Here is a 27830-nt window from a genome sequence, read left to right on the forward strand (position 1 = left end):
CTCATATTCGCCGGATGATTATCTCAACTCCGACGCCTCCATTTACTCCTCGTTGCTTCAGAATTACACAATCTGCAAGTCTATGGAGATTTCGCACCGCCGATGTACTCTAGATCGGTGATTTCTATATCCTCTGATTTCTATATCCTCTGATCTCAATTGATTTTTTTTATTTTTTTCAATTCCGATTGTTCATGTTTGGTGTAGTATGTTGAAGTATGGAGTTGTATGCTCCGATTTTCTCTATATTTTGTTCATTGGATTTGTATGATCCAAGTTTGTATCTCTCCGATTGTATTCGGTTGATTGTTTTTCGTTTTGAGAATATGTTTTCTCAAATTTGTTGTTGAATCTGAATATATTTTCAGATTTGTCTCTAATTTTCCGATTGTATGTCGGATGTTTGTTTTGTTGTTGACCGATTGTTCGGTATTTCCGATTGTATGTCGGATGTTTGATTTGTTGTTCTCCGATTGTTCGGTTGGATTTGTATGTTGGGTTGTTCGGTTCGGTTTGTGAATGTTTGGGTGAGGAGGAAAGGCTATTTGGTGTTGGTGTGTGTGTTGTTGAATTGGAGATCCTTGTGGAGTGGATTTGGTGGATGGATGCTTTGTTCACAAACATGGTTGCAACTGCAAGACCTTTGTGGTTGTTGATGGTCTTGCGTTGGCTGGGGGATTGGAAGTTGATGTTGGTGATTGCAACAATTGGTGAATTTTGGTTGCAAGATTGGAGTTGCCTAATCAAATTTGTTGTTGAGCCTTGATTGTTGAAGCCTGGCCATCTGCCTTGGTCCTCTCTCTGGCTTTCGGATGAAGGAGGTTGAGCTCTCTCAGCTGAAATATGAAATATGTTTTTGGCTTTGAGACTGATCTTGCGTTGAAGAAACTGATGAGCAGTCTCTGGAATCTTCTGCTTGCTTTAGTTAGCTCTTTTCCTTTTGTATTGATTTTTTGGTCAAGATGGTTTGATTTTTTGGTCAAGATGGTTGCATTTGATATGCTTCCATCTTGAGGGAGGCTGTGAAAATTGGAAAATCAAAATGTATTGTTTAGGATTAATTAGTTTGTTTAGCCTTTAGTTTTCAGCCTATATAAGGCGTCTCATTGTATTTTTGTAGTCACCAATTAATAAAAATGTAGTTATTAGAGATTTCTCTCCTCTTTTCTATGGCAGTTTCTCCCCCCTTTTCTCTTTTCAATTCATCTTCTCCGTCAATTCGATTCTCCAATGTTTGTTCATCAATTCGATTCTCCAAATTTCACAATTATTGTGAGTCGCTATTTAATTTTCAAACCCAGTGATCCAGTTTTAAAATGTGATAAATTTTTATTTTGATATAAAATAGCAGATCAACATTATCTAGTTGTTGAGGTTTTCTTCAAGTTCAATAAATTTAATTATTTGTACATATAAATTCAATCAATGTAGGATAAATTACATTTGTAAATATGAGTCCTCAAACTCGGTGGTACTTCATTTCCCACACAGCAATAAGTTTATAAACAATGAATATTGCACAACTTTAATTCTCAAAGACACATCACTCTTGTTCAGAAAACACATCACTCTTATTCTGATTTTACTTTACTCTTGTTCACAAAACACATCACACTTGTTCAGAAAACACTTCACTCTTGTTCACAATACACATCACTCTTGTTCAGAAAACACTTCACTCTTTTTCACAAAACACATCACTCTTGTTCAGAAAACACTTCACTCTTGTTCACAAAACACATCACTTTTGTTCACAAAACACATCACTCTTATTCTGATTTTACTTCACTCTTATTCACAAAACACATCACTCTTGTTTAGAAAACATATCACTCTTATTCTGATTTTACTTCACTCTTGTTCACAAAACACATCACTCTTGTTCAGAAAACACTTCACTCTTATTCTGATTTTACTTCACTCTTGTTCACAAAACAAATCAGTCTTGTTGAGAAAACACTTCACTCTTGTTCACAAAACACATCACTCTTGTTCAGAAAACACTTCACTCTTGTTCACAAAACATATCACTCTTACTCAGAAAACACTTCACTCTTTTTCACAAAACACATCATTTTTGTTAAGAAAACACTTCACTCTTGTTCACAAAACACATCACTCTTATTATGATTTCACTTCACTCTTATTTGCAAAACAACTATAAATCTAACCATGTAAACATAATACAAAGGCCATACGATTTTCATAATCAGTTAACATCAGTGAAACAACTATAAATCTAACCACAGAAACTACGATTTTGATAATCACTTAACATCAGTGAAACAACTATAAATCTAAACACAGAAACTACTGTTTTCATAAATCTAAACACAGAAACTATCATTTTATACTGTAAAACTATCATTTTACCCGTAACTTGCTAGATGTACAAAATTCTTTATATTCTGCAAAATAGAGAGATTTTGATATTGATCGATTTTCGTAGGCGGGTGTTGACGTAAACTGATTCAAAGAATTTGGAAGCTTGTTTTAAATGCGAACGTGGCGAGCAATGGAGGTTTTATTTGTTTGTTTTCATAATTGGTAGTTGAATTGCGCAAGACTACGCCACAAATAAGGTTTCATCAAGAATTGGTCCAGTTTTAATTGTATTTGAATGAGGCGGGTGGTGTGAGATTTGAAATACTTGTATTTTATTAATTGATGACATGCACAACTTGATTTGCAAAAGGGATTGATTCTTTCTTAAGATTAATTATGTTTGATTTCATTTTTAATTTCATCGATATTTGTAATGTGTATTTATAATGCAATTTGATACAGATATATGTTAGCTTAAGATTAATTATGTATTGAAATACTATCATTCTATCCGTCAAAACTATCATTTTATGTACATACCTACAAATCAGTAAAAGTATCATTGTATCAACTCAGGGTATCATTCTATCTGGCAAAACTATCATTCTATCCGCCAAAACTATCATTTTATGTACATACCTACAAATTAGTAAAAGTATCATTGTATCAACTCAGAGTATCATTCTATCCGCCAAAACTATCATTCTATCAGGCAAAACTATCATTTTATGTACATCCCTAAAATTAATTACTTGTAAATTAAATAACGTTTAGTGTGATTACGTGAAAGCGGGGAGATCGTAGTAGCTGGCTTGGAACTGGAAGAACTGAGTGAAGAAAGGGAGTGTTTCGTCGATGGTGCCCATGGTGGAGGCGGCGGCGAGGGCGGCCGCCGCCGCTCATAGCCGGAGAATGAAGTCGAAAATGGAGGCGCCTCTCTTCCACGGACCTTGCCGGAGCGGAATTGCGGATGTGTAAGCCACGGCTTTGGGTTTGGTGGATTTGGATTCGGAGATGTTGATTGTTGCTTCGCCACTGTTTTTTGTCGAATTCATCGTGATAATTTTTTTTGGTGGATTTAATTAGATGGAAGAGGGGAATTGGATGATATTGCGTTAAGGAATTAGTGAAGAACTTATAGAACGTTGATGGAGAGAGAATATTATTTTGGTTGAAGATGGGTTAGTTAATTAATCATTTTTATGGACATACCTACAAATTAGTAAAAGTATCATTGTATCAACTCAGAGTATCATTGTATCCGCCAAAACTATCATTCTATCCGCCAAAACTATCATTTTATGTACATATCTTCAGTAAAAGTATCATTGTATCAACTCAGAGTATCATTCTATCCGGCAAAACTATCATTTTATTCAGTGAGAGTGAAAGAATGGAGCGAAATTCAGAAATTAAATGAGGAAAATGACATATTTACCCTCTGTGCCTTTTTTTATTAAGTAAATCTAAGTTTGAATCTCAGCCACAAGATTAGAAAATATGTGTGGTCCAGATTTGGTTATAGGGTTATCACACAAATTGGGGGTTATCATATGATCACAACTATATATATATATATATATATATATATATATATATATGATTTTGATCCAAACAAAAATCCATTTAAATAAAGAAATACAGACCAAATTTTAACCTTAGGATTAGACGGTTTTTTCATCTTAGGATTTGATCTGATGGCTATTTTAATTTGATTTCTTATCCATTTTAAATTTAAAAAAAAAAACGTTGAAGGCTAATTTTGGTACATCATTATTCCTCTTGTTATGGTAATTCCTACAATCATGCAATATTCTTATTTAAATTAAGATTTCTTTCTCCCACTCCATATCTTCGTGAAAAATTATTAACCATAATTCATTTTATTCACCTGAATCAATTTTATCGAATAAATTAGTCGATTTTATCATCTTCATCTTTAAATCATTGTTAACTCTAAGTCAGACTTCACTTTTGCGAATTTTTCATCATCATCGTACGACTATTTCTACAACCGTCTACAAGTTTTTATTTCATCCTCAATATGAATTAATTGTGTGTATATTATGTACCAGATTCTCATGCGACTTCTTCTCCTTCATCACTCCATTGATGATTTGTCTATTCACCTGTAATCTTAGTTATTGATTTTTCTCAGAATTTATTAGTGATTTTGCATATTTATTTCTTTCGAGACCTTCTTAAATGGAAATAGGATCACTCCCAGTACCCGCATGGTAACAATGATGAAAGTGTAGATAATACGATTTATGGAGGTCAATTTTATTGATTGGTTTTGATTTAAATGTTATCAATTAGTTATTCAATAAATATTCTAATTTATGTTACTATTATGACTCAATCATCTCGTTGTTATGTTCTTCATTGTGTGTCATCCATCATCATTGTTTAAATCTTCAACTATGTTTTTTGCATATATTTGTAGCAGAGAATTGTGATCAATCTCGAAACCAATCTTAAAGACCGAACTGTTGAACCTGTCATTGTTAGCTTGTTATAGGTCATTGTAAGACATTTTTAGTTTGTTTTAGGTCATATGATAAAATCCGGATTTGAAAAATGCGGATGTCATTTTTAGATCATTTTAGGTCATGTTTACTATCATGACCTAAAACCGACTAAGAAAGACCTCTATATTGAGTAAATATGACATATGGGTGTGGTTCTATTGTTATGCTATGATAACATATTTTATGACTCGTATATACCTTTTTTATGTTCTATTATGACTCCTTTTTACCGTTGCTATGTTGTGATAGATGATATGACATGAATATGCCATTATTATGCTATATAATTTATAAAAGAATGACTTGTATTTCAGTTTTTCAAGCCCCAGAAATTTTCATATAACAATGACTTATAGATACAATTAATTTGTCACATTAATAACTAAAGCAAACTCACAATATCAAAATGTAATGAAGTTTTATTGAGGAATCAAACCATGTTCTCTTAAATTACATATAATAAAATGTCAAACATAAAATCCAATGACATATCTAAACTATAAAAAAACAAGGTGATGAATGGAAAATTCTAAAGTCCCTCATTTCAATTGGTGTATAAAATGACCAATGTAACCGGCCATGACTATCTGCAGTGTCCTATGCTAGACCCTTTTCTGACAACGCCATTTTCGTTGACCCTAAAATCACAAAGTGGCCATCAAATCAATTTAGAGCATGGCAATACCTTGAATGAGTCATTTACTTACCGAACGTCAAAATACATCATAATAGTATCTAGATAATAATATGTAAAGTAATTCCAAAACATTTCATTTCTAATTACTACATTTCACATTTTCTGATGTATACTTGCTCCCAACATTAGTAGTTTCAGTTGCTGAACACTTTGTTGATCCCTCCTTTTCTAGTGGCCCTGATAGCACAAATAGGATACACATAACAACATATAAAGTACAATGAATACATATGTCACGACCGCCCTCTAGGGTTAATAAATGCGAGCGATCATGATTAAAAGGACTTAAATGACAGACATAGAAGACTTGGGTTTTCAACAAGAGTTTGACCAAGAATTTGAGTTTAATAAATAAAACGACCAAAAGTATTTATGTTCAACAAGTAAATGACTAAGGGTTTAACATTTATTCAAAAAGAGTAACGAGTTTGCAAATATCCCAAATAAAACAGTTTTAGAATTTAATAAAAAGTATATGTAAAGAAAACAGCACAACGGAAGCATCCAAGAGAAGAGTGATGTCATGTGTGAAGACACAACGACACTCGGAGTTTCAAAACGACCATAGTTTATTATTAATTCCTGCTCAACACCACCAACCGCTCGTCGCCGCTCAACATGCACATAGGGAAAACATATGCAGGGCTGAGTACTATAGAAATAATACTCAGTGGCTCATGCCGAAAACATTTTACATAAAAGTATATGTTATCATTCCATCCGTAAGTAACCATCGGGGTTTTACTTTAGAAAGGCCCGAGGCACCTAAAAGATTTTCCATTGTTCAAAAATAGCGACTGCGCAGTCATCTTCCCATAGACGTCAACCATATCTGCCAATACATGACAAGGAATGCGGGCGCAAACCAGGTCACTAGACCGGCCAGCCCGTACGCTAGCACACAGTCTACCATAGGTGTACACTAATCCAAGTAGGGTTTGCAGCCCTACGAGGACCCGAATTCGATTTATATAATAGTGGCAAAAAGCCACCTCAGATAGGCACGTAAAAACAAATCAAGGCATGATAATCATAGTTATTTCCATCGATAAAACATTAGGACATAGTCCTTATTTAAAAGAGAGCCCACCTCGACCGTTTAGATTTCAAGTATCGCTTTCCCTTTGATATCACGCTTAGCGCACGAAATCAGTCACCAACATGGACTTAAAATTTATGCATGTCCCTAACTTTCCCTTTTTCCCCATCAACATATGGAATTCACATCATAGCATACCTCTTTGCATATCACATCACTCCATCACATATATAATTCATGTATGTCATTCATAACTTAATAATATAGTTGTTTTTGTAAAGGTAGAAGTCTGGCAGCACTGCGCAACCATTTTATAAAAATCTTTATAAATTCACCCGACTTCCGTTGGGGCTAAAACTTTACCACGATACAGTAGACTCATCAAATAACTTCCCTTTTTGGTCGGTCAAATCAACAACGTAACCTACTGGTCGAGAAAGCATTTTATGGCAGAATTGTGCAGTCAACTTTAAAAATTCACCAAAAATTCATATTTTAACCAAAAGAGTTGAAATTCACACACAACACAGAAGACATCAAGAAGTTCACCCAGGAAAAAGAATCGATCAAATCGGAGTTAATTTGGTTTGTCAAATACATGTCGGAACATACTGTCCGAACTCACAGTTTTTCAGGCCTTTAAAAAGATTTGAATTAGGGTTTATCCCTATTTATTCAAAATCAACCTTTTCATGGTTTTAACACACAAACATGCTCCAAAGAGTCCTTATACTCATTCTTTCGTAACATCACATATCATTCACCATAGATTCATTAAATCATCAAACAATTTCATTCAAAACGCAATCACACATACAAAAGCAAATTCCCACCGATTAACCCTAGGAATTTGAATTCCCTACGCTCTCTACATGCATGAGGGAGTTAAAGAATATTTAGATGGAGAGGAATGAAGAATAGGGTCTGATTTTTACCTTTCTTGGACGAAACAATCGGTAGGAACGAATAAAAGTCTCGATTCTTCAACAATCTCTTGGAAATTCGAAAGGATCTTGAGTAGAGTGGAAGAACAAGTGGGAGAGGAGATGAAAAAGTGAGAGTGGGCGTGTGGTGAGGGTGGCTAGGGTTAGGGAATGGTGTTTGTCTCTATTTATAGAGTTGAGAATAAGAATATCTTCCAATTATATAGAGAATAATTGGAGAATAATTAAAATAAAGATTGGAGAGATTTGGGGGAGGAGTTGGCATGAATTTGGGGGAAGAAATAAGGAGGATTTTCGAAATTTAGGGCTATTTAATTAGCCTCTAATTTAATTTGGGTATCTTCACGGAGCAGAATAAAATAATACAGAGCAGAAAAATAAATAAGAATCCTCCCACAAATATAGGAAATAGGCGTGTATTATTTCCCCTCAATAAGGAATAATTTCAAATCTTTAATAAAATAAGATAAGGCAAGATTTGCTAGGATATTCCAATTAAATCATGGAAAGAAATAATTAAGGGATCAAAATAAATAATGAATAATTTCCTTCTCCCACAAATTAGGAGATTTCGAAATCTCCCTAAGGAAAAATAGTAGGGGCCGATTTTTATCAAGAAGGAAATAAGGTAATTAGACTTTAGGATTTAATTTGGATAATTATCCCAAAGTAAATAATTAAATCCAAGAAATAAAATTTCTCTCCAATAATTGGTTGTGGTCGAAATTTCCACAATAAAAAGAGCAAGGTAATTATTTATGATCCTAAGTAAAATCTCACTCTCCTTGGAATATAATTCACCGCAATATATATTATTCCCCATCAATTAATTTAAGCCACGTCATAAAAATCAACGAAATTGACTCGGTCAAATCAAATTAGGTCACCAATTCAAACACGTAGCAATTCATCAATTAATTCGACAATAAAAGAAAGTAAATGTAATCGTCTTAGGGTTCGAAAATTAGGGTTCGAAAAGTGGGGCGTCACAACATACCTCCAGCATAATTCGTAATAAAAGCATAGTAATATCTGAACAATTATATTAGAAAATAAATATGACATATTTACATGCCTATTACGTCATTTAATATCAAAATTCAGGTCATTTCTCTATAAACTCGGTTACAACAACAAAACAATTTATTAACCTGATAAATATGTCATTTATTAGCAACAAATAGGTCATGGTTTTTCTGACCATAGGAAATCAACATATTTACTGTAAAGAAATGTGATTGTTCACAAAAAATCATTCAGAAAGCCCACAGTCACATAAAATTAAAAGTAATTTCATCAGATGTTCCTCAACCCTTCTTCTAAACCTGTTTATGTTCGAATTTCGAATTTCCAACTTATTCCAAAATAAGAATGACCGAAAATGTTAACAAAAAAATTATTTTCCGACAGCCCCAAAACCATATTCGTTGTATAATTGTTTGTATTCGTAATCGATTAAATGTGATGATTTCTAGAGAGAATTCTTCCTAAAAAAATACAGTTGACCACATAATACCTTTTGGAGGGTCCTTTTTGGGTTCGCTTTTCTTCTTTCCAAGGCACGCGTTCATAAACTCCTCAAAAACATGAGAAACGAACTTCAGTTCACGCAGATTATAGCAAATCACAAAAATGCGCAACAAGAAAAACCCTTAACCTTTCCATCTTTGCTCTCGGTTTCAGACCCCCAGAGTTTCCACCATTGTTGTAATCGCCGTGAAATACAAATCAGTGGAGAGTAATTGTTGAAAGAATAGGGTTTCAGAGCAGGGGTTCAATCGTTTGTTGAATCCCATAAAATTCGCATAATAAATAAATTTAATCACTCCTATTAAATCTGCCCACTAAAAACGGAAACGACGGTTCCACTTATTTGCAATCCCGCAAATACCCTCATATGACCTAATCCGAACTTGTTATGACACAAAAGAAACAACTTTTATGACAAATCGTAGCCCTTAAATAATAAATCAAACGGTTGATAATTGAGTTGTATTTTGGTACTTAGGGGCCTCTTTTGATAGATTAAAACCCTATATATATATATGTATATATATATATATGTATATATATATATATGTATAGGATAGTGATCTATGGCAAACACCCCTTAACCAAATAACTAGAGAACAAATCACAGCCACAAGATCAAGAAAATCAAGGGCTAGTATTAATTTTCAAATTTAATGAGATATTAGTTCCCTCAATCACAAATTTACTCCATGATAACAAAGCAGGGGTATTTTGGTCATTGGCAGCCAAAATTAGGTTATGTCATTGCAAACTCAATCCAAAATCCGTTCGTCTTCTTCACCTCGACGCAACTGCTGGCGCTCCACCGCTGGAATATGACCTGCTCCGATCTCTCCTCTCGTGCAGGCTTGGGAGGCTGATCGGTCTTGTCGTTCTCGATTAGAAACGAGACTCTCCCGACGCTGCCGACCTCCATGGTACTGCAGGAGTTGCGTTGCGAGGAGGAGACGTCGGAGCAAGAGCAGGAGCAGGAGCAGGAAGAGAGACGCTGCTCGCCGCATTCCGAGCAGACCAGCTTCACCAGCCTGTCCTTGAGGCAGTGAACGCATATCCCCACCGACGACAAACTCGGATGTTTTCTGCACGGCAGCTCCGACGCGGCGGAGTAGTTGAATTCAATCAATAATTACAGATTCGAAGTCGAAGATATAGTAAACTTAGATCTAATCATTTCATTGGATGTGTTTCCTTTAAAAAGCTTCAAGTGGAGATTTTGAGTACAGAAAGTCAAGTAATGCATAATAAATTAGCAAGTTGATGGACGGCAAAATTAATTAAACAAGTTGTGCAAGTTAGATGATATAATTTCTCTTTTACAGACCAAATTCATGGACTTACATCTTATATATACAAGTTAAGTGAAATAATTTGTGACGCATACAAATTTTAATTTGATAATCTTCCGCATAAACCTAAGGTCCCAATTCCTATTTTTGAATTTAATTGTATCACTGATGTTATGAGAGAAGTGTTATACTGATGTGTTTTGTTAAACAAGAGTGAAGTAAAATCATAATATGAGTGATGTGTTATGCAAACAAGAGTGAAGTAAAATCATAATAAGAGTGATGTGTTTTGTAAACAAGAGTGAAGTAAAATCATAATAAGAGTGATGTGTTTTGTAAATAACAGTGAAGTAAAATCGTAATAAGAGTGATGTGATTTGTAAACAAGAGTGAAGTAAAATCATAATAAGAGTGATGTATTTTGTAAACAAGTGTGAAGTAAAATCATAATAAGAGTGATGTGTTTTGTTAACAATAGTGAAGTAAAATCATGCTAAGAGTGATGTGTTTTGTAAACAACAGTGAAGTAAAATCATGCTAAGAGTGATGTGTTTTGAAAACAACAGTGAAGTAAAATCATGCTAAGAGTGATGTGTTTTGTAAACAAGAGTGATGTAAAATCATGCTAAGAGTGATGTGTTTTGTTAACTACAGTGAAGTAAAATCATAATAAGAGTGATGTGTTTTGTAAACAAGAGTGAAGTAAAATCATAATAAGAGTGATGTGTTTTGTAAACAAGAGTGAAGTAAAAACACTACATTTAAATAATTACATTTAACCTATAAATCAACTAATTGCATCAACTAATTAATTAATGAATCATTTTTCTTGTCCGGCCATTTCAGTAAACTACTCCGGCAGTCACATGAATATGTAATTGATTTCATGAAGAGTAATTTGTTTTATAGATGGGTTAAGACGGGTTTGTTGGAGTTAACACAATTATTCCCACTGTTTGTGTTGGGTGGACTTCGAATGCATTGGACTTAGGTTTGTTGAATAATTATCACCACAATTAATTTCATATGAATAATTAACACAATTAATTGTAAAAAAACGAAAAAAAATCAGGTGATTAAAAAAATTAAATAGATGTATATAAAAATTATCCTAATCTTCAGAAACTCCAAATATGGTTTCCGAATTGAATTGGAGTTGGAAAAATTGAGTGATACACAAACAATCTGATCACCCTCACCACCAAATTCACATCATACACCCCTCCTCCGCCGCCGGACACCAGAAGGTCATCCAGCTTCGCCTGATCGAGCATCCCTCTAATCAACCGCTCCAGCGCCGCTCTCCTCTCCCGGCTAATCCCCAGCCCCGAGACCAGCTTCAGCACCCAAAAAAGCCCCCTGCAGGAGAACGCACTCCTCCCAATCACCACCACCCGTGCACCGCCGTGTCTGCCAGCTCCCCGTACTCCGCCAGAATTAAATAATGGAGTGTGAATTGGAGTTGGAAAATTGAAGGAGATGGTTGGAGTTGAATATGATTTCCCAAAATACCCTTGTTAATTACTTTTTATTTAAAACATGTAAAAATAGCTAAGCCATGAGATTAATTTGGAGTATTGAGATGTGTGGCTGAGATTTGTTCTCTAGTTATACACTTAAGATTAGTTATATATTGATCACTACCCTATATATATATATATATATGTGTGTATGTATGTATATATAGGGTAGTGTTAATCATCTTTTCTCCCCTTAGATTTAAGTTCCTTCTCCATTTGGAGCGTTATATTAGATGGATGGACGATCCGGATTAGAAGCATAGATATGATCTCGTAGGTTCATTATTTGGTGCATTTCGTGCATTATGGGGGTGAATTAGAAAATTTATATACTCAAAAACTCCCGGAAACGGCATGTGCGAGATTTAAGCGGGATATACCCACGACCTTCCATCTACTCTACACATTTATCACTTCAAACGTATTAACTCTCAATCTCTCTACCTGCTTCGTCTCCCCAATTTCCATCCCATTTCAAAACCCTAGCCGCCTATTCAAGGTTCCGCCCATCTCAACGGAACTTCAAGCGTCGTCTGATTGACTGTCCAACAACCCTTCCCTTTTGGTGCAAGTATCTTCTGTGGTCGACGAGGAGGTAGAGTTTGTCGAAATTTAATTTACTGGTTTACTTTCTGAGTTCCATCAAACGTTTTCCCCGATTTTCACTCCTAACACACCACCCACACGACGATTCACCCATTTTTCCACATAAAGTTGTGGTGAGCGAATTTGTAGATGAAATCTTATAGGGTTATGTTTAATTGGTGTCTTTCCCAGATTTAAAATTCTAAAAGAGGACGTCCTTCGACTTCACAACAGTCACAGACGGAGGGTGAGCAATCAATTTCATTTGCATGTCGAATACCTGGACTAGTGGACTGATTCTGTGCTTGATATTTTGGGTTTATAGCAAATTTGATTCCCGCAGTATTTAATCGAGTCTGTACATTATTTACCTAATTTTGTGCATTAATTACCCTTATGTAGCCATTATGTGTCTGCTATTGGACATTAGTCTATGAGTGAATGCAATGTTAGTGTGTTCATTACTTGAATGGATCTGCACATTATATCACTATTTTTATGCATTAAAGATCATGTATCATGCATCATGTTACTGCTGTTTTTAATTGTCAAAGATTAAATGTTATATTTGTATGTGCATTACTTGTTATAATCTCTGCATTATATGCCTATATGAATGCATTATAATCACTGGTACAACCTTCAAGCAACTGCTGTTGGACATTGGAAAAATAGTAAATGCAATAGTTTTATGTTCATTACTTCTGCACATTATGTCACTATTTTTATGCATTACATATCCTATATTATGCATCATGTCACTGTTGTTTTATATTGTCAAAGAGTACATGGAATATTTGTTTGTTCATTACCTGATATAATCTCTGCATTATTTGCCTAAATGAATGCATTATGTTCACTGGTAGAAACATCAAGTGACTGCTGTTGCACATTGGTAAAATAGTGAATTCAAGTTTTATGTTCATTAATTGAAAGTATCTGTATATTATATATCTATTTTCTATGCATTATATTTCCTGTTTCATGATGCATGTTACTGTTGTTGTATATGGTCAAAGAGTGAATGGAATATTTGTATGTTTATTACTTGATTTGCACTGTGCATTGTTTGTATGTTTGAATGAATTATTTACCATGTTTTATACATAATGTGATTGATTTTGTGAAGACTTCAAAGTGTGAATGCACACATTTATATGTGATTTGTTTCAATGAATCTGTACATTAGAAACCTATTTCTGTGCATTATATACCTGTTACAATCCATATCAAGTGTCTGACGTTGTACATGGGTTAAAGAGTTATTGTGAACATGATTAGGGTATACACATTATGTAACTAATATGTATGCTATTACATTCTATGTTGGACAGGGTCGAAGCAGCTAAGGATAGACATCGAAGAGACAGTCGATGATATCCTGCATGTGGGTATCGCGCAGAAATTCCGCGAATGACTATCAGAAGCCACAACTAGTTCAGCTCAAAATGAGATTGAGGAAAAAAAACATAGGGGTAGAAAGGTCGATCATTTGTACTGTCAACGTACCCCTGCTGAGTTTTTGGCATGCATCAAGAGTCTAACGCTGTGGCAAAAGGAAGCCGTCGTGGAACTTGGATTTGAGTCAATTCTGTGTTTTGATGCCAAGGAGATTCCAGGGTACTTGGCTTACTGGGTGCTCAGCGCGTTTAATCTATCTCGATGCCAGATTGAGTTGTCGGGGGGTGGAAGCCTAGACCTCGATGAGGAAGACGTCCATCTGACGTTGGGGTTTCCTCGAGGACGAACACCCATTGCACGCCCACTGGAACATCAAAGCAACTTCGCTTTCAACGACCTAGTTGTGGGAAGGGTCGTTTTAAAATGAACCCAAAGGACATAGCCCATTGATGATGCAGCAGGTGGATGGGGCGAGGAATTTAAGAAGCTTTTTATGTTCATGCTTGAAAATGCATTGATAGAGACTCCAGCCGATGGCCATTGCAAGCCCAAGATTCTGCATTTCATTGACGATGTCGATGAAATTAGGAACCTAAACTGGTGTGGTTACGTCCTGTCCATGATTTTTACCATGTGTTATGCGATTGCAAAATTATTGGCTGCGTTATTCAACTGAATGAGTACATTATTTACCTATTATTGTGAATGTATTATCATGTTGCAGGCAATGTAGGCCTGATACAGTACATGGGTTAATGGGTGAATACCATTTTTGTATGTTCATTAATTGATTGAATGTGTACATTATGGTGTTATATCAATGCATTATACAGCATTTTTTTGCCATTGTGTGGCTGCTGTTGTACATTGGTGAGCGAGTGAATGTAATATTTGTATGTTCATTACTTCATAGAAACCGTTCATTATGTAAATATTGATATGCATTAAATATATTGTTTCATTCATCATGAGGCTGTTGTTGTCCCTGATTCCCAGAGTTAATGGATTGTTTGTATGCTCAAGTGTGTTGAAAATATCATTTACATATCCACACTTCCATGTATAGGCGTTGAACGTCGCAGCATCTAGAGTCAAGAAGGCAAGTCTGGCTGCCAGGTCTCCATTCAATGAGCGGGCTGTTAGACTAACAGCCAAGGCTAACATTGTAGACAAGGAGCTCTATTACTGGGTACTAAGCACGGCAGAAAAAAATAAGTAGGTTTGGTAATTTTGCTCTTGTGCTCTTTGACACATCATTCATTGTTGTTTAACTGTTTAATGCCTCTCAGGGACTCCATTGTCTATAAAGACATCTTCAGGGAAACAGTGCAGGGTGAGTTCCAATCCTTTGCGCCATTCAACATGGTCAGCCCGACAATTGTAGACACCTGGACTTCTTACTTAAACAATATGGAGAAGCTGAAAGCCCCGGAGACTGTTTCAAGGCTCTTCTTCTCCACAAATCCTTGCATGAGTGATCTAAGTTATAATCTCATGTACAAATTAATGAAAGAGTTAAAAATATGTAACTAGTTTAATTAATAAATTTCAGAAGCACACCATTGTCGACACTCCGGCAGAATGGATTGAGCAGCGGCAATTAGATAAGTTCTGGACCACACTGTTCGGAGAAGCGCTGGGTATAGGAAACCTTCAATGGGAGAACTATGATATGGTAAATGCTTGTTGCTTTGTGCATTATTTGACTGAATCTGTACATTATTGTTCTTTAAGTTGAAACTTTTTCTCAAGTTCAGGTCTTACTGCATTATTTGACTGTAACTTTACATTATGAATCGTAGATTTGTGCATTATGTCCTAAGTTTTTTTCAATATATAACTACGTGAGCAAATAGGAATACAACAGAACTCCAGTATATGTTTGAATAATATTACTATCTCGGTTAATTGATTGAACATGTACAACACGCGATATGCTTGAATAACATTTACACGTTATGTATCATGTGTTACGAAACTAACATGTCGTTGTGCAGATCTTCTTCCCCATCTGGGGTGCAACGCATCAGTACGTGATTTGTTTTGATTTGCCAGATGGCAAAATGAATATTATAGACCACAGTTTGGCAGAACCACACGGCTCCTTCGGAGCTAAGTTTGGCAAGACACCTTCGATTCTTGTAAGTAATATGTTTATCACGATAAGCTGAAATATATTAAACAGAATGCACATTACACTGAAGACTTGCACAATTTTCTTTTTGTTGTACAGAAAAAATTCATTGCTGAAGCACTTACCAGGTGCAAGGTTCCGAAAATGGCAACACATGTGAGAAAATACAGAACCCACGTGATGACCATGCCTTGGAGGAACAACCACTGCACTGTCGAGGCCGGCATCTACGTCATGCGGCACATGGAAACTTATTTTGGGGAAAGGGAGAAGGACTGGGAGTGTGGGCTTAATGCAAATGGAACAAAAAGCTTGGAGATGTTCCGCATCAAATTTGCAAAGACTCTCCTGACCTGTGTTTACAACACTAGAGGTGGTGACAACCAACAGCGCGGGCATATACATCATAAAACGCGAATGCAAAATCTAATGATTGGAACTTCTGACCAACAACGGGATTTAATTCCGCAGAACATTCAGGCACAACGCTAACTGTTTATAACCACAAAACAATACACATGTTAAGCTTAATAAGCATTATATGACATATATTGTACATTACCGATCACATATAGTGCATTATACAATTATACTTATACATTACATGTACACTTTAATCCAACTAACAAGCCAATATGAAACCACACGCTATAGGGATGGCTCTAACTCGCGGTCCTACGTACAGGTTTTGTATCTCACACTATACCACACCCCTAGCCCCCAGAATTGGGCAACCCTATGGAAATGAATGAACCATAGACCCAACAAGTTCGAACACTGCCAAACTTGTTTAAACCATGCTACAACCTATCCCCAATCAAGGCAAAAATCAACATACTGCATGTGAATTCATCATACAATACTAAACCCCTAGGTCCGAGGAATGAACAACCCTAGGGGAATGAATGAACCCCCACATTTCATAAACGGTCGAAGCATGTTTCCATAAAAACGTAAGGAGGCACGCCAAAAATGAAAAATGAATTTCCTGCTCTACTTCGTTTGGAATATGCGACTGATTTGCAAAAAATATTAACAACATCCGAACAATAAGCATGACCGGAAACCGTTGGATTACCTTCTGCCATTATTAATTGAAAATCGACAGGTGATGCAAAGCCAGCAAAAAACAGTTGCTTGAAAATCGAATTCTGTATGAGTTTGATTCAAAGACGTCGACGCTGTGAAATTTAATTTGTCGATGGGCGACAGAAACGACAGAATCGTGCAGTGATGGAGAAGGAAGATAACGAATACTAATCAAATTTGTTGAAAAAACCGCATAGATCCTCGAGGGAGGAAATCATGGAATTTTCCATAACAACCCACATTATTGATTCTCTATTTTGCCCTTTTCGAATTAAAAAATGATTAGATTTAATGAATTCAGCAAATTATTTAGACCATAGGATTTGATTAAATGAACGCATGAGATAAGAAGGAGAAAGGAGAAATTATGGGAAAAGGATATCAACATAACTATATATATATATATATATGACTTATTCTTATTCTATTTGCATTGTAATTGCATATTATAGCTAGAACCAAGAGAGGATGCATGGACACCTTGAAATAAATTTTGAATTTGAGATTTCAAAAAGACAACAGTTAAGAATGCTAAGTATTTTAGTACCTGTAATTCACAAAAGTACTTTGATAATTTGACGATCTTAATGAAAAAACTATTTTGTGGGGGCTTCACCCCTTTATTTTATTTTAATCAAACACTAATATAAAAATTAACTTTTCAATTGAATTTACTCATCTAATAATCAATAGAAACTAATTATTTTTATTACTCCCTCCATTCATGAAAAATAGGAAACATTGTGAATGGCACGGGTTTTAATGTGAAATTGATAAAGTAAGAGAGGAGTAGTGTTAGTGGAATGTGGGGTCCATATTATTAGTAAGAGAGAAGGGGAAAAAGTAAGAGACAAGTTGTTGAAAACATTTTTTCAATGTGCTCTATTTTTTGTGGACAACCAAAATTAGTAAATGTGCTCTATTTTTTGTGAACGGATGGAGTGTTAAATAATTATAAGTGTAACTGCCAGAATTTATTACCATGTATATTTATTAAAATAAAAAATTGGATTAATAATTTTTTTTCAAAACCAATTAATCATCCACCATCAATGGCATATTAAATGTCCATAAATATTATTATGAATTTTGTAATAATAATATAAAATTGAAGCCAATGGATGAATGTTTTCTCTAACCTTCATTTCTACATTGATTATGATATATTTTATAAATATTCAAATTCAACCCATAACTTATAAATATTTCAAAATAAGGTCAAAACTCGTCTTTTAGATATGTATAGATATAGATATGCAACTCAGGTACCATGTGGACAATAAAGCGCAACTCAGTTAGACACTTCTCATCCAACCATTAGGTAATGGATTTGAGTCATCACAGGGTAGATGGGAAACCATTATTGATCTTCTTCTAAGAGAAAAAAATATAAAGAATAGCAAACATTAATCATAGGTTGGCTATGGACCTATGCAGGGACGGATATACCGGCGGCCAAGCCACCGCTCCAGTGGGGGCTTGGTCAAAAACGGACCCATACCCCCCACTATGCAGTCGCGCCCCGCCGGATTTCCGCCCCTGCTTCGGATTGCCTGAATTTTTATGTATAATGTGTCTGCGAGTCTGCGATGGCGAAACTGGAAGAGGAAGAGGCGAAGAGCAGATCCCTAATTTGAAGAAGACGACACATGATGAAATTGGGCTTCTAAGTGGGTCATTAATTATTTGTATTGGACTATAAGACTTGGGCCTTTAATAATAATAATAATAATAATAATAATAATAATAATAATAATAATAATAATAGAAAAACTAAAATGGCCTTACCTGAACAAGCCCAAATTTATAATACAATTACATCTCCTACTAAAATCATATCGGAGGCTCACCGCAAATTACAGCAGGTCAGCAGCCGCAAAATCATATCAGAGGTCTCCTACTAAACTCTATGCATAATACACTATTTAGCCTCTACTTGCAGAAAATTTAGAGGTTTGATTCTTTAATTGTGATTTAACTTTTGATTTTTAATTAATGGCATGAAATATGAAATTATTTATTTATGATTTTAACTGTGTTGCTTGAATAGGAAAAACCTAATTAACTTTTGAGAATTTAGATAATAAAAGTTTTTGAATCATTACAATTTGATATATAAAAATATGTAGTTGTGGCATGAATTTGATATAAATATTTTCTTAATGTAGTTTCTTACTTTCTTACTCCCTCCGTCCCCGATTAAGAGTCACACTTTTCCATTTCGGTCCGTCCCCAATTAAGAGTCACACTTTCTACTTACTATATTTGGACATCAAAAATACTCTTATTGTTGGCAAAATTTACGCAAAATGCCATTATTTACATTTAAATAAAAAGAAATGGATGTCATACCCTGCATCAGTCAACTCTCGATTCTCTCTCTCATTCACTCTCATTCACTCTCTCACTCTCGATTCCTCCGCCTCCCTCCGAATCAGTGGACACTATCGTCCCTGAAACACCGACCGACTGGGTTGACGACAACAAAATTGGTAGTCGGTTCATGGTTCACGGTGTTCCACCGTTCATAGGCGATGACGGGGCTGAAGATCCGACACCCCCCGATTGGTTCTTTTACAGATCTGAAACTGAAGCTTCGTCCAAAGGTTTCAACGGATATGAAACTGAAGCTCCGTCCAAGGCTCTCGACGGATCTGAAACTGACGCTCCGTCTAAGGGTTTCGACGGATCTGAAACTGAAGATCTGTCTGAGGGCTTCTACGGTTCTGAAACTCTACCTCCGTCTCCATAAATCAACGGATCTGAAACTTTACCTCCAGTTGTGGTGTTTGACGAATCTGAAACTCAGCCTCCGTCGCAGCCATTTGACTGGTCGGAGACCAAGTCGCCTTCACATCCTGTTAATTGGTGGGAAAGTGAACCACCTTCCATGGGCGCAGCAATGCCGCCGGCGGTGGAGCCAAAAAGGGAGTACACTGACAATGAAAAAGCAATGCTATTCATCATGTTTCCTTGCCTCAAGGATCTCATCTAGCTTGTGAGTTCATTTCTGATTCAAAGCCACCCCCTTTTTAGGGTTTGGAAACTTCTGATTTTAGGAAAATGCAGCCTATTTCTGATGTAGAATGTTTATGTGCATTACTCCATGTTTATGTGATATTGAGGCAGTGGGAATTGATGATGAATGTTTATGTGCATTACTATGGCTGTTGTACATGTAATGTTTTGCCCCTATGCCTTGTGTTGTTGTCCATATGCCTTGTGATGAAGCTTTTCTGAGGGAAAGCTCAGCCACCCCTATGTAAGGTTTGGAGGTTGTGTTAGTGTCCTCTGAGGTCCCTATGCATTGTGTTGTTATCCATATTCCATGTGAAGAAGATTTTTTGTGGGAAATGCAAAAAAAAGGTCATCCCCTATGAAGGGTTTGGAGGCTGATTTCATGTGATAATACAAAAAATATTCACTGATTACTTAATAGGATGTACAGTGATGATGTTTATAAACAATGCAGCCTAGTTAGCTTAGTAAGCCACCCACTATGAAGTGTTTGGAGGCTGATGCCATGTGATGAAGATTTTCTGATGGCAATAACAAAAAATACAGCCTATGCACAAAAAAAAGAGTTTACATCTTAAACACAAACATATGTTGGTGTTTATACTGTAAACTCCATCCCCTAATATTATGTCTAGTACCCTAAAGCATGGTTAAGAGGCCCTATGTCATATGTGTCTCCAGCTTTGTTCTTAGATAGCTTTAAGTACTCCAAACTCTCTCTCACCAAACCTTCTTCAACATGAAGTTCGAAAGGCAGCCCCTGTAACACCCCTTACCCGGTAGGTACCCACCAAATAAGTGATGTCACGTTTCAGTATCGAAAACCCGTGCTGAAATTTTTCTTTTTCTTTTTAGCTTAAAAGCACAATTAAAATCTATTACATTTTAAAACTTAACATTTATCCTGTGGAAGATTAAAGATTAAACTATTATACAACATGCCACGACTACTAAACCAAGTTGACCACCAGTGACTCGCAAAAGATGCAAAGCTGCGCAACACCACTGACATAATATCAACTCTAACCTGCAGGGGGGAAAAGAGGGGGGAGTGAGCTCGAAAGCCCAGTAGCAATATCCAAACTACACAATCCAACCCTCTCAGCTAAGACACTAGTAACTATAATAACTACATTATTTCATTTTTAATCTTTTGCTTATTTTCAGTTCAATTTCTCAGATTTCCAAATTACTTACAATCTCATAATCTTCGCACCAAAGCATACTTGTTCAGATAACCACACCTATTCATCATATATTATTATCTCGTATCACATTTTCTCCTTTTACCATTTATTTTCATATACTATTTTTATTTCCGTGTTAATTACCCCGAGCGGGGACCATTCAATATAATATATCATTTCATCCACGTGAGGACCGATCAACAATCATATCATATATCATATTTTACAAATCGCATATCACAGATCCTTATTCACAAGTCCTCGTATATTATTTTATATATCACAGATCACAGATTCTTATTCAGAAGTCATTAGATATTATTTTATACATCACGGATCACAGATTCTTAATCAGAAGTCATCTGATATTATTTTATATATCACAGATCACAGATTCTTATTCACAATTCATCAGATATTATTTTACACATCACAGATTACAGATTCTTATTCACAATTCATCAGATATTATTTTACATATCACAGATTATAGATTCTTATTCAAAAGTCATCAAATATTATTTTATATATCACACATCACATATTCTTATTCACAATTCATCAGATATTATTTTACACATCACAGATTATAAATTCTTATTCAGAAATCATCATATATTATTTTATTTTATCTTATCATATAGCCCCAATATCTGCTTGGTTTAAGGCAGGGTACACGGACCAGATCAGAAACAGAATCAGATGTAGATGCGGATTTTTGTCCTCGAGAGGACTCCGCACAGACCACCCATAGGGTGCATATCAGAAAATCAGACCACCCATGAGGGTGCAGACAGATAATCAGACCACCAATTAGGGTGCAGATCAGATAGATCAGATAGGGGCACATCAGATAACATACGATCATCGCTTCGGTTATCCAGAAGACGAGTGATCACAGATAATGCAGCGCTGCTGTCCTATGGCATGCCAATTATACCCAACACATGTGACCAAGCAAACGGGACGTTTTATTTCATATTCTTCTTTCATATCTCTTTTTCATATTTATTCCATTTCCAAATATCACTTCAGATAATCATTCTTATCGGATTCACAGACATTCTTTTAGTATATACTTTTATAACCTTTACATATTATTCTCTTGTGTTCATTTTATTCAGGCTCTACCTATCAGATCACTCCTTTTTCGTATACATTCAGATATCTTTTCATAATCTATACAGACATATTTCACATTATTCAGATCTTCATAATTATTACGTTTCATTGCATATTATACCCATTGTCTTTTATTCATATTCGTACCATTATTTCTGCAGATCATTCGTATCAAAATTAATAAGTATCATAACAATCCACATATTAAATTATAAGCATATTTAAGCATTTATTTAATTAACATCGCACAAATAAGCACATTATAGCACACATCATCTCAACCAAAGGAATCGAAAACCATAGAGAGGATACGCTACCTCGCAGGCTTATGAACATAAGCCTATTTCACCTTTCGACCCTTCGCTATCTTCTAGATCCATTCATTTTTGCACGACTCGTGTTACAAGCTTCTATGCCTTATACTATAAATATCGTAATCATTAGTAACATATACTTATTTTCATCAACTTCAGCTCATTAATTCTTCCAATAAAATCACTAAGTATTCTGTTACTATTCACAGAATACTATTCACAGAAAATATATAATCATGTAATTAATGTATTAAAATTGCTAACCTCAATTAGAAAGTTCCTAAAATTTACATTAACACTCATATTCATTCTAAATCACAATTCCATGATCAAACATCTTAAATAAATTCATTTTCTATATTAACTTAATATCCCCTTATTCCTTAACTTTCTAGTATAACAACTGCACTGGACCGATTCGTCATACAACTTCTATATTCATACGGAAGAATTTAGAGACTTGAACTAATATTTTTAAATACCCAATGAAGTCTGGTTTATAATCCAATAAGATTCATTCAAAGATTCCTAATAGTTTAAGAGATATTCTCATTTTCCCACGACTACCAAAAATCAGACCATTTCTGACAGCAGTTTCTAAACAATTTTTATAAATGGTATTTGTACTCTTTAATTCGTCATAAAATTAGAGAACAACTAAACACCTTATAGTTAATTTAGAAATTATGCAATCAAGTTTTAATCGACCTTAAATGCCCTGAATATTTCGGATAACACATACCAAAATATGACAAAGTACCAGAATTTTGACAGTTCGTAGCTGTATTGTTATAACAATTTATACACATAGTAAACAAACTCCTAAATTCTCCATACATATCAGGGATCCTCTAGACTCATCATAGTTATTATAGAAATTGTTAAACCAAAGTTTCCACTATTCTACTCATGCCAAACAATTCGGAACAGGTCACTGAAAAACAGGGGATTAAACCTTGTTGATCCAATTCTATTTCAATTCATGTTTAATCATAAATTTCATCTAAATTGAGCATCTAACTACTAAAACCACAAACCCTAAGGTGTATTTTCAATCTCAACATCAAGTTCATACCATGGAAATTTAACTTGGAAATTATCCATCAAAATGTGGCATACGACGTCTATAAGCTACGTATTCGACAATTAATCGAACATAAAACCATGTATCCATCAACACCTATGGAGCTCAAAATTTTCAGATTTTTAACCTCAATATGTATTGAATTTCATGTTATAAAAATAGTATAGTAAGAAAGACCTTACTTGATTTGCTATGTTTTATACGATTAAATCCCCGATTTACCTACGAACGAGCCAAATAAATGAGAAAGAAGGTTTTTGGCTATGGAGGTTGAGGGGAGCTGCTCATAGACGAAAATCATGAGGGAGAGAAGATAAGTATTTGACTTTTAAATTTTATCCAACAACTTCTAGATTTTTCTTTAAAATTCTAATTATTTATTTACTTAAGTTAAATTTATTTCCTTGTACTAATTTATTTTCATGTCATACGATCCCATATTTATGGATTCTATATACCATATCGTAGCACATTAATTCTAGTTTAATCTAAAATTATTCTCGTTCGACACCTCAAATGTTTCGACGATCGATTTTGCAAAAAACCGAAATAATCGGCGATAAAAAATTCCAATTACCCTTAAATGGCCCAAATATATTTCCTCGCATTATTCACAATTATGCTAGGCCATAATTTATAATTTATAAAATTATTAGCCCTTAGCTTCGATTTACGATTTTACGTGGGTAAAAGAGATTGCCGAAAATTACATAATCGACATTTCATATTAAATTTCTACCTTATAGTTGAACTTAACTACTATTCCTCATCACATATCCAAATCTTTCGTCAAGCCCTATAATTCGGGATGTTACAGCCCCCCTGTTCTGTGCAATCTGTCCTTGTTTAAGTGAGGGATATTGTAGTCATTGTTCCCATGCACTTCTAATATTGCTATGAAACAACTTTGCAATGTGATGAAGACTTTATTGAGAGTTTGTGGTGAGAGTTCTTCAAATGAGGTAAACACATTCATCCGCAAGTCATCTACATTGGTGGCTATTTTGTCATCTTGAAGTGATTGTATTGCCCTAAAATACCCAAGGTCTAATGCATTTGTGTCTGGGGAGTTGGGTGGTTGGCTACTTAGATGGAATTCAAACCCATCAGTACTAGCAAGTGACTCAAACTGTTGGTCAGTAGCTCTTAGGTGAGGTTTGACATTATCTTGCTGGATGAAAATCTTCTTGCTTGCATTAGCTGGCCACTTGGCCTTGATTGTTGGTATAATCTGTGAATGATGTGTGTATATGACTAAGTGATGACATTAATAATGTCTGATAGCTTTAATAACAGAAAAAAAAATTGGCATACCTAGTTTAGGAGATAAGCTTTCATGACTTCCTTGTTAATTGATTGAATAGGATTTGTCTCAATTGTCCTTTTTGGTCTGTTCTATAATTGATTGAATAGCTTTAATAAGCCTATTTTACCATCAAATATGATTTCCCCATCACTGTCAATAAGTGGCCTACTGACAGCAGCCATGAACATCACTTTAGTGTGAATCTCTTGGACTTACAGGACCTATAAGGCTCATCCTCGTCTGGCAAAAGGTAGTATCTGTCTGATGCATTTGTCATGTAGAACCATTTCTCGTCAATATGAACAATGTTGTACATTAAATGGTAAAGAAGTTTACCTTCAACTAATGTTGGCTGAATGAATATGAGTAAGACAACATTTCATCCTTGCAATTTTGTTGGCTTCAGTCTGTGTAGGCTTGATAGCACTTGTATGAGGTTTCAGCTGATTACTCTTAATAAATCCACCAATTGTTGTCTTGCTTACTTCTATCTTAGAAGCAACCTTCCTTATTATTGATCTCTCAAGCATGGACAGGTTTCTAAACTTTTCTTCATCTTGCATGAGTTTATCTTTGTGTTGATAACCTGTTGCTTTGTCTTTCATCATAACAGGTTCCCCTCTGTCTATTTGCTGCTTGCCAAGCTTCCAAATTATCATTGATGTCCTTCTATGGATGTTGAATCTTTTGGTTGCCTCTGTAAAGGAACCTCTTGGCAGCACTCCAGCTTTACTTTGATGTAGAAGAAACTGGGCAATGAGGTTTTTTTCTTGGCTGTTCAACGCTAACGAGACCTGTTGCCTTCCACCCTGCCCCTGCTCCTGCTCATGGTCCAACTCTCGTACCACCTCCTGCTCCATTGCCCAGTGATGAAGATCTTCTGAGGATATTTCACTTTAAATAGTTTTCCTTTTTTTGTTGTGGTTTGTGGAAGTGAATGGAGTAGAAATGAATGTATTTATAGGAGTAGTTGGAGTTTGAAATCCCATGTAAATTTTCCCTCATTGTTTGTACAAATTCCCTCCATGGAATTGGAGGCATTCCCTTATTTTTTGGGATAATTTGAATGACAGCTTTGTTTTTTCAATTGTCTTCTCTCTTCATTTGAATGACAGTGTAGTTTTTTTTTCCATTCAATTTTGCTAACACCAAGTTTAATTAATCAAATGTAATCAATGAAATTTATTTAATCACTACACCATTATCTCTTTATCCAAAATTTATTTGCACATTGAATACACATTCTTTAAAACCGGTGTCCGGTCAAAGTGTGACTCTTAATCGGGGATGGAGAGAGTATTTCTTATATAAGTAGTAGATTACACACTGCAGAGTGCAGTGATTTAAAATTTTATTACTATACGAATACATATTATCTAGTGATTCTAATTAATTTTGTTTATTCTTGATTACACTTATGCATCGATTTTTTAAAAAATCAAGGAATGATTCAACTTCTAGTTCGAGTATTGCAACACTGAATCCGACTGTGAACCAGGATGGAATTAATGTTGCAAGTGTTGAAGCTAATCCGGAAAACATAGTTAGTGACTCAAGTGCGATTTTGAATCAAGAAAGAATTAATGTTGAAGTTACTCCGGAAAACATAGTTAGTGACCCGGGGCTACGGAGTCCTATTGCTAGTTATGATGTTCAAATAAGGGATCGCTTTCGAAGAGAATACGTCTCTAAGGGACCTTGTCGACAAAAAGGTCATGTCTTTAGGCAAACTTCCAAGTTAAATGGTTTGAAAGACATGTATGGTTGGAATATAGTGTTGAAATAGAAGCGGCATTTTGTTTTTGGTGTTATCTTTTCATGCCTATTAATGCCAATCGTTTTGGAGATGACGTATTCTTGAGTACGGGCTTTAAAAATTGGAAAAAGGCGCTTGCTATTTTAAGAGAACATGAAGGTTCGGCAAATAGCACACATGATCAGTCTAGAATACTTTTTGAAGGGTTTAAAAATCAAAGACAAAGTGTTGATTACAATGAGGAAATATGATAAGGAAGACGAAGTCAACTACCGCATTCGCTTGACTGCTTCTTTAGATGTGATTCGATTATTGTTAAGACATGGATTGGCATTTCGTGGGAATGATGAATCATTTGAGTCTACAAGCAACGAAAACTTTCTAGAGATACTTAAATGGTATTGTGAGCATAAAGAAGAGGTAGTTGCAGTTACATTGGAGAATGCTCTAGGTAATAATCAGATGACTAGTCCTTTGATTCAAAAGGAATTAACAAATTGTTGTGCCGTTGAGACTACGAAAGTTATTTTGGAAGATATTGACCATCGCAAATTCTCTCTATTGGTTGATGAAGCGCGAGATTCATAGGTAAAAGAGCAAATGGCTTTGGTTATTAGATACGTGAACAATAATGGAGAGATTGTAGAAAGATTCTTAACCTTGGTACATGTCACTGATACTACAGCAAAGTCATTGAAGGAAGGGATTGACTCAATGTTTGCTAAGCATGCTTTATATTTATCAAGGTTAAGAGGTCAAGGCTATGACGGTGCATCAAATCTGAGGGGTGAGAACAATGGTCTGAAAACCCTTATACTGAATGAAAACAGATCTGCGAAGTACATCCATTGTTTTGCTCATAGCTCCAGCTAGTGGTGGTGAATGTTACAAAACAACACGGTGCTATAAGTGATTTTTTCACCATTGTCACTATGATTGTAAACACATGTGGAACATCT

General features: G+C 35.2%; 1 long non-coding RNA gene across 1 annotated transcript; it reads right to left on the reverse strand.

Annotated features, from left to right (window-relative positions):
* Positions 1 to 20930: 20930 nt before the first annotated feature.
* On the reverse strand, positions 20931 to 24105 carry LOC121799590. Its single transcript, XR_006050335.1, has 3 exons — positions 23992 to 24105; positions 22729 to 22833; positions 20931 to 21129 (listed from the first exon to the last, which is right to left on the reverse strand). It is a non-coding gene; the product is annotated as an uncharacterized LOC121799590 (long non-coding RNA).
* Positions 24106 to 27830: the final 3725 nt, after the last annotated feature.

The sequence above is a fragment of the Salvia splendens genome, chromosome 4 (assembly GCF_004379255.2).
Source record: "Salvia splendens isolate huo1 chromosome 4, SspV2, whole genome shotgun sequence".
NCBI lineage: Eukaryota > Viridiplantae > Streptophyta > Magnoliopsida > Lamiales > Lamiaceae > Salvia > Salvia splendens.